The 18,415-nt window shown below is 49.7% G+C and overlaps 1 pseudogene across 1 annotated transcript; it reads left to right on the plus strand.

Moving 5' to 3' along the window:
* Nucleotides 1-1,005: 1,005 nt before the first annotated feature.
* LOC123190464 (disease resistance protein RGA2-like) lies at nucleotides 1,006-14,820 on the plus strand (annotated as a pseudogene). The gene is made up of 9 exons (XR_006496354.1): nucleotides 1,006-1,065; nucleotides 2,092-2,409; nucleotides 2,630-4,942; nucleotide 5,794; nucleotides 10,493-10,721; nucleotides 10,797-12,720; nucleotides 13,079-13,136; nucleotides 14,162-14,205; nucleotides 14,463-14,820. The product of XR_006496354.1 is annotated as a disease resistance protein RGA2-like (transcript).
* The last annotated feature ends 3,595 nt before the right edge of the window (nucleotides 14,821-18,415 follow it).

Here is an 18,415-nt window from a genome sequence, read left to right on the forward strand (position 1 = left end):
CTGAAACCCAAAAGATTTTCGCTTATGGTTTTCACCTTTAACCTACCCCAACTTGTTTGGGACTAAAAGGCTTTGTTGTTGATTGTTGGCCCTGCAACGTGTTTGATCTTTTGTATAAAGATAGGCTGGGCCATGAGTGGTTGCAGCATCGCCCATGTTGTGAAGCCTTTGCAATGCTAGCCCGCAACATCGATGGCCACGCTGTTCAGTCTCATGGCACGGCTAGCAGCCCGCCTCGGCACCTCCGCTTGCCGCAACACTGTGAGCAGCCACGTTACTCCATTTTGCGGGGGAGATTGTAGCAGCTGAGGTGCCTGCGAGGAAACGTGGCGTACCTACATGCTGCGATCCTGATTCCATCAGGCTGTCGCACGCATGGCAGAATTTCCATCAGCCGCGCAGGTAAGCAAAGAAAAGAAACCAAATGCCAACAGAAACTGTTTTTCCCCATGGAAGTGTTCTTGTGCATATGTAGAAAAAATCAGATAGTTTCTGTTTTTCCCCATGAAAGTGTTCTTGTGCATATGTAAAAAAAGTCAGATTTTTTTGGCCAGATTTCCTAAATATTTCGTAGTTGTTTCCTGAAAGACCAAATTCTCATGTAGACTGTAGAGGCGCGCTGTCTTGTAAACGGCCGCTACCGGAGAGCAGTTCATCACGGCCTCGGCACCACTCTCTTCCCCCTCGACCTCGAGCAGACGCCTATAGCGCGCATTTCGGCGCCGCTCGTGACCGCACCAGAATCCACCACCCGACCACATCTCGCGCCACCCATGGGCGAGCCCGTCTACCGCGGCGTGCGCGCCTGCCCGCATCCCGGCCACGGTCGCGGCTGTCCACCCCGTTCGCGCCCTCGACGTGTTCGAGGAAATGCCTCACCGGAGAATCTGCGCCGGGTCCACGCGCGGGTGGTGGCCCTAGCAAGCGCAGCCATCAACGTCGGCGATCTCCATCCCAGCGTCCCGTCGAGCGGTGGAGGATCGATGTCGTGGGCTCATCGTGCCCATGGCCCTCCCCTGGCCCTGGTGGCTCACCCTCGCAGCCTCGCTGGTCCGCAGCACGAGGGTAAGAAAAGTCTCTGTTTTTTTTTTGGTACCATACGCTGCTTCCTTGGCCAGATTACCCATGTCCTCATACCAAGCGGATGTGCAGTCTGGTTATCTGCTATGCTAACTGAACATACAAAGCCGCTTCAAAAATAAATAAAATGGTTTTGCTATGGTTCCTACTGCCTTTAGAATTTAGGAACGTGTCCTACACATGATAGCCATTTGGGATCTCTAGGGACACCGCGTTCGAGGAATCAACCCGTGCAGTCGTTGGCCCGGCTCTGTCATAGATAGCTGCGCGTGTTCTACATACCAAAATTTTGTCGATGGATACAAGGTTGTATAGAAACCCTCAAGATCAAGCATCTCATTACTTGGTTGATGGGTGCAAGGTTGTGGAAACCATTGACATCAAGCATCTCATTAATTTGTCGCTAGGTACGACGTTGCGCATACTTATCAGAAACCATCAACGTCAAAGTATCTAATGAGGATTCAATTTAAGCCTAGTGATAGCGTGAGCCCTTGTGATGTTTTGTCCCCTACTGCTTGTACCATTTGTTCAGTATGCATATGCGTCCACAGATTTCAGGCTGCTATAGGACCACTGCTTATCCTTTATTCTCTTCTCTAGGCTCAGCTTCCACGAAAATACTCTGTAATTGTCATGTAACATCATAAGCTCGTCTTTTCCACATGGCTGACAGCTAAGTCATGTTTATCAGTAAAGAGGAGTCTATTTCACAGTCATACAATATTGTGCGACTGTGGAGCCAAGACTTGATCAAGGACTTCCACAGTTCCACGGCCGTGCGGACCCCACCTCGAGCTTGCCATGAGGGGCCTGTGCGTCAGTTGAAGGGATGCTAGTGTTACCTGGTAAAGTTAGCTGTTTTTTGGTGCATTGTTAGACTCTTCTCATTTGCTGAATTGCTGCCTGCCTTTTGGTTCACTAAAACTCTCCTTTCCTCTGAGACCATCTGTTTGGTTTCTCCGCTGTGCAAGGCCTACCTTTGCTCCTGCTGTTGCTGTGCTGCCATAGGTGTGCCGGGAGAGATGTCGGGGTTGCTTGGCACGGTGGTTGATGCAACAATAGGATGGCTGGTGCAAAGCATCCTTGACAGCTTCTTTACTGGACGTATGGAAGCCTGGACTCGTGAAATCGGGCTTGCTGAAGATGTGGAGAAGCTCAAATTTCAGATGAGGGACGTGCAGATGGTTCTTGCTGCTGCCGAGGGAAGGAGGATTGACAATATGCCTCTGGCCCTGTCACTGGATGGTCTCAGAGAGCTACTTTATGATTCAGAGGACGTGATGGATGAGCTTGACTACTACCGACTTGAGCAATAGATCACAGAAGGTGCTTCATATTTCTCTACTGTTCCATTTTTATTGCTTTCAGTTTTTTTTATGTAGGCGTAATATGTAACCAAGAGTAGCTTAATTGTTATCTTTTTGAATTCAGCTTTTGTTAAATTTTGGAACTTTTATTAATTATTAGCACTTGCATGATAATATTTGCTTTGCTTAAGTGGCTTTCGTTTGCTTGTCGCCAAATAACTGAGAGTTTTCTTATGCAGGGAAAGGTTGTAGTGCTCCTACTGGTACTAATCTTGAGGGAAGCTATGTGTCTTCATCCACTCTATCTTCTGTTGTTAAATCAGTATGCAGCGCCACAAGCCAAATAACTGACTGGATCTCACGTGGCAGAAAAAGGAAACGTGAAGAAGAGGGGCCTGCTCATTGTAACATGCTGCCTTTTGAGATTAAAGATAGCATTTCCAAGAGGATCAATGTAATAGTGAATCTTCTATGCAGTAGTAGCAATTCTGTAAAGGGGGTTCTTCAGCTTGAGAACTTGCGCACCATGGCAACATCAAGTAAGAGTCAGAATATTGCCAGGGATCATCGCATGACAACTTCTGTTCCGATTGAGTATAAGGTGTACGGAAGAGATGCAGAGAGAGACGAGATAATAGATCTGTTGATAAAGGGGGGATCTAGTGATCTGAATGTTCTGCCAGTGGTTGGCAGTGGTGGTATTGGGAAGACGACGCTTGTTAGATATGTATACCATGCTAAAAGAATTAAAGATCATTTTGATTTGCTAATATGGGTCTGTGTATCCACTAACTTCGATGTAGTGGGGCTAACACTTCAGATCCTAGATCATGTATGTGAAGATAGACCATATGAAAAAAAAAGCAGTTTGAATAAATTGCAGGAGATACTTCAAGAAAATATTAGAAACAAAAGATTTCTGCTTGTAATGGATGATATGTGGGAAGAGAAGGACAGGGGTGGATGGATTAAACTTTTGGCTCCATTGAAAAGTAATAAAGTAAAAAGGTTGCATGGTACTAGCAACAACCAGAACAAAATCAGTGGCAAAAATGATAGGAACTATGGATGAAATCACATTGAGTGGTCTGGATGAGAAGGAGTTTTGGCTGTTTTTCAAGGCATGTGCATTTCGCAATGACAACTGCGAGCACCATCCTAGTTTGCAATATATTGGGAAACAAATTGCTAAAGCACTAAAAGGCTTCCCACTAGCTGCACAAAGTGTTGGTGCACTTCTGAGCACAGAAGTTAGCTATCAGCATTGGACGACAGTTCGGGACAAACGGAAATCTCTTCAAGGATATGATGATGATATTTTACCCATCTTGAAGCTCAGTTATGATTATCTACCAGTCTACCTTCAGCGGTGTTTCTCATACTGCTCTTTGTATCCAGAGGACTACGGATTTGATGGGAAAGAATTGGTCCATGCCTGGATATCACAAAATTTTGTGCAGTGCAAAGATCCTACCATAAGACTGGAGGAAACAGGGCATGAATATTTGGAAAAATTAGTGGATTTGGGCTTCTTCCAAAAGGATGGCTCACACTATGTTATGCATGACCTAATGCATGTATTGGCAGGGATGGTTTCATCAAATGAGTGTGCTACTATAGATGGATTGAAATCCGGGGCAATTCGAGCAAGTGTTCGGCATTTGTCGATCATAATTGCTGATTATGATAAAGATGAACATGTCAGCAATTCTAGTGAGAAGTTTGACAAAATACTTCAGAAGGTGTCTTGGCACAAATTGAGGACATTGATGTTGTTTGGGCGAAGCAGCATACATTTATCAGGGCCATTGCGTACTTTATGCAATGAGGCAAAATGTTTACGGTTGCTAAGTGTGACAGGTGCTGACATCAGCTCTATATACAATTCGTCAAATCTATTCCATCTTCGCTATATATCAGCATACAGAGTCAGCAACCCTGCGTTTCGTCAAGCTTTGACAAGATGTTATCACCTTCAAGTACTGGATGTGGGCATTTCGGGCAATCTTGATGTACCTACTGACATGAATAATCTTGTGAATCTGCGTCATCTTATTGCTCATGAGAAAGTGCACCACGCAATAGATTGTGTCAGCAACATGACCTCTCTTCAGGAATTAAAATTCAAGGTTCAAAATGTTGGCAGTTTTGAGATAGGACAACTTCAGTCCATGAATGAGCTTGTATCACTAGGAGTTTCTCAACTTGAAAATGTGAAGACTAAAGAAGAGGCGTGGGCAGCCATGCTGACACACAAAGAGTATCTAGAAACAATGTTCTTGTCATGGGAGAATAGCAGCATGAGCCTTCAACCTGAGGCTGCAGAGGATGTGCTTGATGGTCTTCAACCACATCAGAACCTCAAAACTCTAGAAATAACTGGATATGGTGGTGCTATCTCCCCAACCTGGCTTTCCAGTGCCTTTTCAGTTACCTCACTGCAGATACTTCATCTGGAGGAGTGTAGGGAATGGCAAATTCTATCTACTCATGGAATGCATTCCCTTAGGAAGCTGACATTGATCAGGATGTTGAATTTAATGGAACTCTCAGTGTTAGACCTTTCAACCTGAGCATTGATAGTTGTGGATGACACTAGGAGAGTTGGGACAATTTTCGTTGGTTTATTTCTCACACAATGCCATGCCAACCTGAGGGGTTGGGGATACATATTTATAGGCTGCTAGCCAGCCAGGGCATATGCTAAGATGCCAGTCTAAGATGCTAGTCTAAGATGCTAACTGACAGTCCTTGATGGTCAAGAACAGAACTCTATCCTAACAGCCAGTCCTTGATGGTCCAGGACTTTATCCTCCTAACTGCCACAAGGACCATGTGCTGCAGCCCCACAAGGACCCTAGTACACAGACTTATCCATCATTCTCCCCCTAAGTCTTGTACGTCGTCTTGTGGGAGAGTTGAATCATCCCAATCCTGGAGCAAAGTTCGAGGAACTTGACCCTCCCAAGGGGCTTGGTGAGCAGGTCTGCGAGCTGATCCTTGGTGTTGATGTAGCTCGCCTCGATGCTCCCTTCTTCCACACAGCTGCGGATGAAGTGATACCTCAGTCGGATGTGCTTGCTCCGTTCGTGGAACACGGGGTTCTTTGCCAGGGCCAGGGCGGACTTGCTGTCCACCAGGAGCTGCACCGTTCTGGTGTCTTGAACGAGAAGATCACCAAGCAGTCGAGCAAGCCAGAGCGCCTGAGTACAGGCGGTGGAGGCCGCTATGTACTCAGCCTCACAGCTGGACAGGGCCACCACCTGCTGCTTGACTGATTGCCAGCTCACGAGACACTTGCCGAGGAAGAGGAGGATCCCGCTCGTGCTCTTGCTGGTGTCGATGTCGCCGGCGTGGTTGCTGTCGCTGTACCCGACGAAGTGTGCCGCCCCAGGGCACCTAGGGTAATGGAGGCCGTGGTCGAGGGTCCCTGCTATGTAGCGGACGATCCTCTTTACTGCCTGCTGGTGTTCCGACGTTGGTCGCTCCATGAACCGACTGACATAGCCGACGGAGAATGCCAAGTCCGGCCGTGTGTGAGTGAGGTAGCGAAGGCTCCCCACAAGGCGTCGGTACTGCGTAGTATCCACTTCCTCCGTCGTGCTGTCGCGACTTAGTTTCAGCCTCTCCTCCATCGGAGTGAGAGCTGGATGGCAGTCGGTGAGCCCAGCTAGCTCAACGATGCGCTTGGCGTAGGCGGACTGTCGAAGCGCGATCCCGGAGTGGTCCTGGTGCACCTCAATCCCTAGATAGAAGGAGAGGAGCCCCAGGTCACTCATCTGGAACGTGGCCTTCATGTCTTCCTTGAACGCCGCCACCTCTGCATCTTTGGTGCCGGTGATCACCAGGTCGTCAACGTAGACGCCCACCAGCAGGGCATTTCCTCCACTCCCCCGTCGGTAGACGGCAGCCTCATGCGGGCTCTGCTCGAAACCCATCTTCTTCAGCGTGGAGTCCAGCTTGGCGTTCCACGCCCTGGGTGCCTGCCGCAGGCCATAGAGAGCCTTGCGCAGGCGGAGCACCTTGCCCTCCTGGCCGGGAATCGTAAACCCCGGTGGCTGATGCACGTAGACTTCCTCCTTCAAGTCGCCATTGAGGAATGCCGACTTAACGTCCATGTGGTGGACACGCCAGCCCTCCTGGGCAGCCAGCGCAAGGAGAAGTCGCACGGACTCCATCCGTGCCACAGGAGCGAAAGCGTCGTCGAAGTCGACTCCTTCCTGCTGCAAGAAGCCTCGGGCCACCAAACGAGCCTTGTGCTTGATGATGGCGCCGGCTCCATCCCTCTTCAGCTTGAACACCCACTTAAGGGTGATTGCGCGGTGACCTCGAGGGAGATCAGCAAGCTCCCAGGTGCGGTTTTGCTCGACCGCATCCATCTCCAACTTCATCGCGGCGCGCCATGCCGCGTCTCTTTCGGCCTCTGCAAAGGACCGTGGTTCGCCGTCTTCACACACGAGCTGTAGCTGCGCCTCCAGGTCACGTGGCACCAGTCCTGGCACCGGCTGGTCGCCGAGCACATTATCCATCGTACGGTACCGCAGCGGTTCGCCTCCATACCATGCGTCGACCCGCTCCTCGTCGTGAGTGAGCGGGGAAGCGAACTTCATCGGGTTGTGCTCTGCGTGAGCTGGTGCTGATGAAGACGAGCCCGGAGTGGCGACCGCCGGGGCTGGAGTATGCGGCGTCGCCGGTTGTGGTGTCGTCGGTGTAGCAGGCGCCGGAGTCGATGTAGTTTTGGGGGCCGGGGTAGACGTGCCCGGTGAAGAGGAGCTGCTTGCTCCCCCAGCTTCCTTGAAGTGAGCGTACTCGACAATGAAGTCGTCATACGTCGGCGTCGAGCCGTCGTCCACCGCCTTGTCCCATTGCCACCCTCGCCCTTCGTTGAACACGACGTCTCGCGCTGTGCGCACACGTTGTGTCTTTGGGTCGAGGATGCGGTAGGCCTTTGAGCCCTCCGCGTAGCCGATGAAGACTCCCGGAGTGCTCCTGTCGTCGAGCTTGCCGATGTGGCCGAGCTCCTTGGCGAACGCAAGGCAGCCAAAGACCCGCAAATGAGAGACCGCCGGCTTCCGCCCATGCCAGGCCTCGTACGGAGTTCTGCCGTTGAGTGCCTTAGTAGGAGAGCGGTTGAGGATGTAGACGGCCGTTAGCACCGCCTCTCCCCAGAAGACAGCCGGCATCCCTCTCTGCTTGAGGAGAGCCCGAGCCATCCCCACAACCGTCTGGTTGCGCCGCTCGACGACGCCGTTTTGCTGCGGGCTGTACGGCGCGGAGTAGTGGCGCTGGATGCCCTCATCGGCGCAGTACGACGCGAATTCAGCCGCCGTGAACTCGCCGCCGTTGTCAGTGCGCAACACGCGCAATTTGCGGCCGCTCTCCGCCTCCACACCAACCCGCGCGCGCCTGATGGCGTCCGCCGCTTCTCCCTTACTGCCGAGGATCATCACCCACATGTAGCGGGAGAGATCGTCGACGAGCAGCAGGAAGTAGCGTCGACCTCCTGGTGTGGCTGGCGTCACCGGGCCGCACAGGTCTCCGTGCACGAGCTCCAGCTTTTCCTTAGCCCGAAAACTCGCCTGTTGGGGAAAGGGGAGTCGTCTCTGCTTTGTCAGTACGCAGATGTCGCAGAACTGCTCCACATGGTCGAGGCATGGCAGGCCTCACACCATCTCCTTGGCACTTAGACGCTTCAGGGCCTCAAAGTGAAGGTGCCCAAAGCGCTCATGCCACTGCCACGCCTCGTTGTCTCGACGGACAGCGAGACAGACCGGTTGTGCCACCTGCACATCAAGGACGTAGAGTCGATTTTCACCTCTGGGCACCTTGGCGAGAAGGCGACGCTGGCGATCCCAGATGCGTAGGACCCCATGCTCAATCAGCACGCGTGAGCCGTTCTCATCCAGCTGTCCCAAGCTGATGATGGAATTCCTTAGCGCGGGGATGTAGTAGACACCGGTGAGCAGCCGGTGCTCTCCCATCTTGGTGGTGAAGATGACGGAGCCGACGCCCTTTATCTCCACAGCGGAGGCATCCCCGAACTTGATGGAGCCTCGCGCATCGGAGTCGAGCTTGGCGAAGAATTCCCTTCGACCGGTCATGTGGTGGGTGGCGCCGGTGTCGAGGCACCACCCCGTAGCCTTGTCCTTCCCGGAGCCATCGCCGAGAAGAGCGTGTGCTTTTGGCTCATCGAGGTGGATGAAAGCCTTTGCGACTGGAGTCGCCGAGGGTAGCTCAATGCTTGCATGCGCCATGAACAGAGCCGTCTCCTCCTCCTTCGCCTGTGCGACGTGAGCCTGGCCTTGTCGTGGTTGCCGACACTCATTGGCCCAATGGCCAAACCGGCCACAGTTGTGGCAACTGTTGTCTTGTGCCGGCCTGGGCTTGCCAGCGGCGCCGTCCTTGGCGCCTCCGCGGGCGTCACCTTCGGCACGTCCTTGTGCCCTGCCCGGGGGGCCTCTTCGCGCCTTACGCTGCTTGCCACGCTTGCGGCCGCCCGTCGAGGAGGAAGGCTCCCCCTTCTTCCTGTCACCAAGGCTGGGATCCCACTGCTCCCGAGTTAGGAGCAGCTTCCCGCCGGTGGTGACGGGCCCCGAGGGGGGCTGTGGCTCGTCGGTGTCGACGACCTTGAGTCGACCTATCGCCTCCTCGATCGTCATCGTGGAGAGGTCCAGCAACGACTCGATCGAGCGAGCCATCTGTTTGTACTTCTCGGGAATGCACCGAAAAAGCTTCTCGACAGCTCTCTCCTCGGTGTAGGTGGCATCGCCAAACTTCACCATCTTCTGCAGCAGAGTGTTGAGACGGAGAGCAAAGTCATCAACGTCCTCACCTGGCTTGAAGCCCAGGTTCTCCCACTCCTTACGAAGTGCCTGCAGGGTGGACTTGCGAGCACGGTCGCTGCCGATGCGTGCTGCGGCGATGGCGTCCCAAGCCTCCTTGGCAGTCCGCTTGTTGGAAAGCGAGAACTGCATCTCGGGCGGAACTGCGGCGATGAGGGCGTCCAGTGCCCGTCGATCCTCTAGGTGGTCGATGTTGCTGTCCTGGACTGCCTCCCACATGCGCCGCACCTGGAGCCTGACCTTCATGATCCCGGCCCACTCGACGTAGTTGGTTTTAGTGAGGGTAGGCCACCCAACACTGGAACCAACATCCCTGACCACAGTCCGGACCTCGTAGAGGCCGCGGTCCTGGTCGTTGCAGCCGCCGTCGCGGTGCGCGCCTCCACCTGGAGCGCGGGCGTGCTCGGCTGCCCACTGCGCCGTCCGCTCCTGCGCCACTTTGGCGCGATCTGCGTCGGCGCCGTCGTCCGCAGGCGCGGAGCTGCTGGAGCTGCCGGGGCTGCCGCGGAGTGCCTTGGCATCCGCCGTAGCCTCACGGGCTGCTTCTGCTGCTGCTGCTGCTTCTACCTCCGCCCTGGCTGCTTCTACCTCCGCTCTGGCTGCTGCCAGCTCCGCTGCAGCCAGCCTCGACACTCTTGCCGCCGCAGCAGCCGCTGCTACAGCCGCTCGCTCACGCTCCTCTGCCACGGCGCGCTCGGCCTCTTGCCGGCGCCGCATGCTCGAGGTAGCCGTGTGCTGAGAGCGACCTGCAGACATGGCTCGCTGCAGGGGGGCTGTTGCGTGAAGAGGAGGCTGATGAAGACGAGCTGCTGCTCGACAGTCTGGAGGGAGGAAGGTAACCAGAGGCAGACGGAGCAGCTGCTGCTACCGACTTGGGCTGCTCACAGGAAATGCTCAGGGTACAGGTTAACGAGGCTCTGATACCACTTGTTAGACCTTTCAACCTGAGCATTGATAGTTGTGGATGACACTAGGAGAGTTGGGACAATTTTCGTTGGTTTATTTCTCACACAATGCCATGCCAACCTGAGGGGTTGGGGATACATATTTATAGGCTGCTAGCCAGCCAGGGCATATGCTAAGATGCCAGTCTAAGATGCTAGTCTAAGATGCTAACTGACAGTCCTTGATGGTCAAGAACAGAACTCTATCCTAACAGCCAGTCCTTGATGGTCCAGGACTTTATCCTCCTAACTGCCACAAGGACCATGTGCTGCAGCCCCACAAGGACCCTAGTACACAGACTTATCCATCACTCAGTTCCTTCCTTGGTAGAGTTGATCCTGATTGGCATACCAAAATTGAAAAAATGTACCGGTTCTTATGGAATGGATTTGACTTCCCATTTAAGTGTTTTGATGATCAAGAACTGCCCTCAACTGAATGAGCTCACTCTTTTCCAGAGTTACTCTTCTTTCGACGCTGAGCAGAAATCCTGGTTTCCATCTCTCAGCAAACTGTCCATCGGGCAGTGTCCTCATATAATCAAGTAATTCCCTTCTCTCTAATTTTTCATGTTCATTTGCAAATTGTTGGACACTTACTTTGATAAATGATGTTGCAGCAACTGGCCAATCCTTCCACTAAGAGAAATGGGGGCACTCAAGGAGTTGGAGTTGATGGATCTGCATGTTGTCAGAGTGTCAGTTCCTTCTCTGGAGAAGTTGGCGTTGACTAAAATGCCAATCCTGGAATATTGCAGCAGTCTAACGACTTTTCCACCTCTCCAATCTTCACCTCCTGAAGGAGATCAGAATGAATTGGTGTCTAATCTCCGTAGACTCACCATCCATGATTGCCCATGTTTGATAGTGTCACATCCTCTTCCGCCTTCTGCTCTAATTTCTGAGTTGTCCATCAGTGGGGTTTCGACACTTCCAACAATGAGGATAAACTGGAGACGTTTCACTATCGAATCTAATGAGTTGTGTATGCTGGATGAGAGTATCTTGGCATTTCATAATCTGAGGGGCATAACATTGTTTCGAATAAGAAGCTGTCCAAATCTGATCTCTCTTTCAAGTGAATCTTTCAGCCAGCTCATTGCTTTAGAGACTTTATCTATACATGAATGCCCTAATCTTACTATGTCAAACATTATGCCAGAGGTTGTCCAGGAAAACAGCACATCTACAAGCAGCCTTGTCCCCCCATCTCTCAAACGTGTCAACATTAGCACATGTGGCGTAACTGGGAGGTGGCTATCTCAACTGCTTTCACATTCGCAGTCCCTTGAGGAGTTGCTGTTAACTGGCTGTCCGCAGATAAAGTTTCTATCAATCAGTCAACCTAGAGAAACGGAAGGGACCAGCAGTTTGGTTTCAGCAGTGACGACCTCGGCCCAAGATGAACATGAATTGAAACTGCCATATAATCTCCTATGTTCTCTCAAGGCGCTATGCATTCAGCAAAGCCTGGATCTGAAGTTCATTGGGGGTAATACAGGCTCTACAAGATTCAGCTCTCTTACGCAGCTTTTCCTTCATGGTTGCCCCAAGCTACTCTCATTGTTGGTGGGTGAAACAAAAGATGATGGTACCATGGATGTTGGATTACTCCCACCATCACTTGAAGACCTTAGTATCGGTCCTCTCCCAGAAAACTTGCAGTCATTCACTCCTGAAGGCCTTTTGTACCTCAAAAAGTTACGTCTATCTTATGGCCCATGTTTGAAGTCTGTACAGCTGCATTCCTGTACGGCCTTAGAGGAGCTGGATATCATGGGGTGTGTCCAGCTGACTGTACTGGAGGGCTTGCAGTTTCTCAGCTCCCTTCGAAGCTTGAAGATGGAGATGAATTCCGAGCTGTCTTGTGCATGGGATCTCAAACTGCAGGAACAAGAGCAGGGTGGGAATCAAATTCAGTTATTTCCTCGGTCACTTGATAAACTTGAGATCACGGCCGTCACGGACAGGGTCCAATCCCGTCTTCTGTCCTGCCTTCCTGCCATGACCAAATTAGCAGTACAGAGAAGTCCGGAACTGACGTCTCTACAGTTGGCATGCTGCACGGCACTGAAAGAGTTGGAAATTGGAGACTGCGACTTGCTTGCGTCGATCGAGGGCCTCCAGTTCTGTAGAAACCTGACATCCTTGAAAGTATTTAACTCCCCCGGCCTACCTTCCTGTTTTCAACTTTTGTCCGACCAGCAAGGTGTCTGTGAAGTATGGTCTGGATTGAAAACTCTTGTGGCTAGTGACGCATCTATCCTGTCCAGGCCGTTCTGCAAACAGCTGACTTCCCTAAGACGTCTACAGTTTGGCTCTGCGTATAGTGCAAGCTTGGTGAACCTAACAGACGAACAAGAGAGAGCTTTACAGCTTCTAACCTCACTCCAAGAACTTCAATTCCTGAGATGCCCGAATCTCTTATCACTTCCTGCAATCCTATATAGCCTGACCTCCCTCGGAACATTATCTATCGTACATTGTAGGAGCATCACAAGGTTGCCAGACATGGGCTTTGCACCTTCGCTCAGTCACCTTGAGGTAGCCTATTGCAGTGAGGAGCTAGGTATGGAGTGCAGAATTGCAGCAACTGAAAAGCTAAGAGTCACAATTGATTATGTGGATGTGAATTAATTCAACAATATCTACTTCTGAGGTACACATTCGGAACATTTTTCCTACAGTGTTAGTCTACATGCTCACCCTCTTCTTGCTAAATGTAATTCATCTCTATCCAGGCTGCAGCCACCCGAGATGTTGTACACATTTCTGCACTCACTGTCACCAGCACATTTTGTGCAAGTGCCATTCACCCCTTTGGCTTTCCACAAGCTGCTTTAGTCGCATGTGGGATGGATGCAGAAACCATGGTTGCAATAGGCGTCTTTTTGTTTATCAGGGGCATTGTGACCAGTTGCTCATCGCCATGAGCTTCCGCTATAGCAAGCCTTACCATGGTATGCTTCTTTGTACTTCTATTTTTATCCTGATTAGCTTTGTTAGTGGATCAGTGCTGTAGACATGCAAAACTTGGCATATTAATCCTTCTTGGTTACTTTTTGATTAACAGATGTACACATTTGAGTATGTTTTTCTGCTACCTAATTACGCATCCCATCTTGTCCAATACTGTTAATCACCCTTCTGATCAGCACATGTCGATGCTGTTAGCTAGGCTCTTCTGCATGGTTTGATACAAAAAATGTTGTTAACTAGAAACATCATTGTGCACTCTCAGACAATTTATTATTGTATAATTTCTTCTGTGAAGCATTAAATTGGCTCGTACTTCCTATTTGTAGTTGACTTTCAGCATGAGGCATGATTTAAAATTGTAGGAGAAACATAAAGTTTATTAGTTACCACCATCTGTCTCATGATGCAATTTCGCTGTGAAAAAAGGATGATACTTAGCAATAGGTTTGTTGCTGAAGTGTTGTTATTTTGCTCTAGGTTTGCTGCTTCAGCAATATACATCACGGCATTGGAATCTGCGGTCAACCAGGACTACCTGTTGAGTGATGAGTACACATTAACTTGACGATTCCATGGCTCAACCATTGCAGGTACATTCTGTTTATTGTTTGATTGTCGTCAGGCCTTCATCGCTAGGCACCCTGTCTGATTCATCTGTTGCACCTTATCTGACATTCATGTATATTTGCCTGCTTTTATATGGTGGGCATTTGTTTCAGATTTTGGCCAAGTAATATCATAGTATCCAAAGAAAGTGAAGTCCAAAAAATAAGTTTGCTCGTAAAAATGAAAAAAAAACTATGCCTCTGTAGCCAACTGTATAAAATTTTATGTTATGAATATGAAATCACTCCAGGGCTCCTGTTAGCATCTTCATCATCCTATAAGCAGAATGAATTAGGAGCTTGTTTGATAGCTACTCACCTTTGCTAGTCTGGAGCCTGCAACATGCATATCTATTCTAAGTAGGCCTGAATTTACTGATGAATAACTTTGATGGTGTCAGGTGTGTATTGGCAGTTGGGCCATGCCCATGAAAAACTGAAGAAGGTACAGCAAATCAGTCGGTGACAATCTCTCCTACGAGGACTCGAGGTCGAAGTCAGTCGAGGGGGCAGCAGTGGAAGCAACTCGTATGGAATATGGGACTTTTATATATGAACCTGCCGGGAACTAAACGAGTCGTACCACCAACATACCGCCTCGTTTCGCTTCCTCCATCGTCTGCTCATCTCACGACCTCCTCTACCACCTTCTCTCTTCTCAGCAGCGCAGTGGATAGTTAAAATAATGTTTCAAAAAATTAGCGCAGTGGGTGACACTCAACCCGTGTTACCCATCAAGGTTGGGTCATCACTAAATTTGAAGTTCCTGGAGATGCTCTCATCGAGCTCGGCAAAGAGAGCTTTCTGGCCGCCCATTTAGTTTGAGGCACCTGTGTTCAGAACTTCAGATACTAGGCCTCGTAGAAAGCTTTGTATAAGATGATAGGAAAAGAAGCCACCCTGTTTGTATTCTACTGTATAACGAGGCAACAAATATTTCCAAAGCCGAAGTGCTACCATTTGTGGAACAGAGGGAGACCACACCCGGATTAAAGATGGAAAGTAGAAATACAGTAGAATGACGACACCACTCAGTAAGAATTGAATTTGTACTTTGCTATGCGACCTTCTGTGCCGAGATTCCATTCTCTGCATTGCATCTGATTGGGCACTGGAGGGTATGGCTTGCAAGTGTAGGTGATCTGCTCCAATAACCTGTGCCTTGTAGAGACAAAACTTCTATATATGTTTTTTGGTATATTATCTCCATGCACACTTGATCATCGACAGAGCTTAGTCTAACCACCGAATGCTCGAAAAGATTGTTGTTTGCAGAACATGATAAGATCAAGACAAGGACATCATTTTTTTTTGGCGAAATAGTACAAGGACATCAACCTAACTAGTACTCACATTATCTTACCCTTCATTGTACTCCCTCCGTCCCATAATGTAAGATGTTTTTTGACACTATACATTATGAGACGGAGGACGGAGGGAGTACTATCTAATAATAATAGTGCGTCGTCGATACTATAAAACTCCCATGATAGACCGTCACCTGTGAAAACCGTTATCAATTAGATGATGTGAGACAGTACACTCGTGGTTTGTTTTTCTTCTTGAAAGCCTCCTATGGTAATTAAGTTACCTAAGATAATTTTTGTAATTTAAACTGACAAGGTTTTATGCTCTCAACCGAGAATCTCCACCCTCTTCCTAGGACCGAAAGCCTACTTTTCCCCTAGAGCATCTCTAGCAGATCCGGTAAAGCTGCTTCCCGCAAAATACGTTTACGAGCGGCCTGCAAAAAAGTTTACGGTGTCGCGGGGCCTCTGGCGGAACAAATCCCATAAACTCGTCCTGCAAATGTTTTGCGGCACGAGTTTACTAGATCTGACCCGCGCCGGAGGCCTCGTGGTACCGCAATCTTTTCATAGCATTTTAAATTCTAGATTTTCAATGATATGAACCAAATAGAATCATAATACAAATTAACATATGAATATAAATGATCGGAAAGGTAATTCACAATACAACAATCTTCTTCATTACAAAAAATATTCAAATTTGAATAATTATTACAACACCAAATTATTCAAATCACACACAAATACATATGTATAAAAATGGGAATCTATCTCCCATAGAGTTGCCAGTGATGGTCAATAAGATCATCCCAGAGTTGGTAGTGTGAGGCACTGTTCTCGATCTTCTGGTAGGTGGCAAGAAATGCAGTGATCTCATCCGCCTCCCTGGCAGGCTTCACACCGGCTACCAACATTGTCATAATAAAACTCTAAGCCCAAATCCCTTTCATCCTCGATGATCATGTTGTGCAAAACTACACATGCAGTCATGATATTTCTGAGGGATTTCTTATCCCAAAAATGAGCGGGACGTCGAACAATGGCAAACCGAGCTTGCAACACACCAAATGCCTCTCAATATCCTTTCGGCAGGCTTCTTGTGCTTCGGCAAATCTTTTGTGTTTCTTGGTTTTGGGGTCATTAATGGTCTTCACAAATGTTGACCATGGAGGATAAATACCCTCGGCCACATAGTACCCCCATGGTATAGTCATGGCCATTGACGGTATAGTTACAAGCTGGAGCTTTGCCACTAGCTAGCTGAGAAAATAGATGAGATCGTTGCATGACATTGATATCATTGAGAGACCCTGGCAAACCAAAGAAACAATGCCAAATCCATAGATCGCGTGAAGCCACGACTTCAAGCACAATGGTGGATTTACGTTTGTGGCTGGTGTATTGCCCTGCGCAAGCCACCGGGCAGTTCTTTCACCTTCAATGCATGCAATCAATACTACCTAGCATGCCCAACCATCCCCTTTCTTCGTTCATCGCCATGATCTTCTTTGTGTCTCCCTCGTTTGGAGCTTGAAGGTACTCCGGGCCAAAAACCCAGATCATTGTCTTCACAAAGACCGGGGCGCACTTGATGGTGGCACCTTCTCCAATGCAAAGATATTCACGACGTAGTCGGCGGGAACACCATATGCAATCACTCTCATTGCCCCGATATTTTTTGATATGCACTAAACCCAAGCAAACTGGCGGCATTCCTACGCCGAGTAAAAAAACGGCAATTTTGCCCGCAAGCTTCAACGATGCGCACGAAAAGAGGCCTATGCATTCGGTATCGCCTATGAAATAGGTGAGCCGGATATGTCGTTCCCTCGGCGAAGTAGTCCTTCATGAGCATCTTGTCGCCGAGAGCTTGATTGCGAGGAATGCATAGCCGACCAACTATGGATCCGCTGCGCTTTTTTTTGGGCCCTTCTCAAATTTGTCCACAAGATGCAACAGCACTAGGTTGTTGACATTGTGATCCAGGATAATCTCTTCTATGTTTGAATCATCCGACGAAGATGACGAGGACGAACTCCAATCCATCTAAAAAATGCAAGCCCGCGAATTTCTCCCGGATCTCACCGGTCGAAGTTGAATCAAAATAGTTGGCAGGCATTGAACATACCTTCCCTCGAGGCAAAGCCATCTGCCCCTTTCTTCTCCCACGCCGACCGAAGCAAAGCCGGCCGCCCCTTTCTTCTTCCCCTCCGGCCGAAGCAAAGTCGGCTGAAACCCCTTCCTCCGGCTTGCGCTGCTATCCCTCGAGCGATTCCTAGGCTCGCCTGCACCGAAAACAAACGGAATCCGCCGGCTACAAGGCCGCACACCAAGCTCCAGGGTGGATCCATGGCACCGGCGGCGGCCACTACCCCGCGGAGACAAATGGGCACACTGGCCTCCAAATTTGGTGGAATAGATGTGGCGCGGGGCCGCGGAGCTAATGGACGGCACGGGGCAAGCCGAGGGCACTAGGAACTGGCGGGGAGATGCGGTGGTGGCGAGTGAGGCACGAACGGAAGTGGGCGGAAATGGCTTCATGCCAAGGAAACGGGAAACTACAAAAAGAGGGGCGGCTCTCGTAGATATGGCGAAAATGGCCCATACTTTGTAGGATCCCGTAAAAAAAATACGGGATGGCCGATTTAGTGGGATCTATCCGGGGCCGAAAAAACGACCTCATCCGCTAAATCAATGGTTATTATTCCGGTTGGCCCATTTTACGGGATCTGGTAGAGATGTTCTTAGATGTCCTTATCGTCGTCCATCATTGGTGCCATCTTGGTAGCCACATCGGTATTGTGGCGGCTGGTGGTAGGAAAGTAGTACCACCTCTTTAACAAAACGACTTCATTGACGGCATTGAGTGGTACTCAGGGAACCTCTTGTCCCTTCGGCGGGTCACAGTGGGAATCGATCGTCATGGTCACACACTTGCGAACGCACAGGAGGCGGTGGCTGCACTGAGGCCGGCAGTCGATTTTCATACCCATCTTCCCATCATCACCTTTGATATTAGGCCGCTTATACAACAAGGCGAGGTACAAGCACCTCATGAATGCTTTCTTTTCTACACGCTTATTTGGTTTTAAATCCTAGCTCATGTGTTAATTTCATGATGATGTATCTCTTTTTTTCTGCTCATCTTAAATGCTCAGGCACAAAGGGCAAACGAAATGAATAAGGAGTTCATCCACGTGGAACTGATCGGGGAGCAAAGGAAACTCCCTGAGAATTTTTTGAAATTTCATGCAGAAACTACTAGTTCCGATTCAACGTCCAAAATTTGAATTCCGAGACCCGACTCTCAAAACAAGCTGAAGCGACAAGGAGGGATCAACACAC

Source organism: Triticum aestivum, chromosome 2A (assembly GCF_018294505.1).
Source record: "Triticum aestivum cultivar Chinese Spring chromosome 2A, IWGSC CS RefSeq v2.1, whole genome shotgun sequence".
In the NCBI taxonomy this organism is placed as follows: Eukaryota; Viridiplantae; Streptophyta; class Magnoliopsida; order Poales; family Poaceae; genus Triticum; species Triticum aestivum.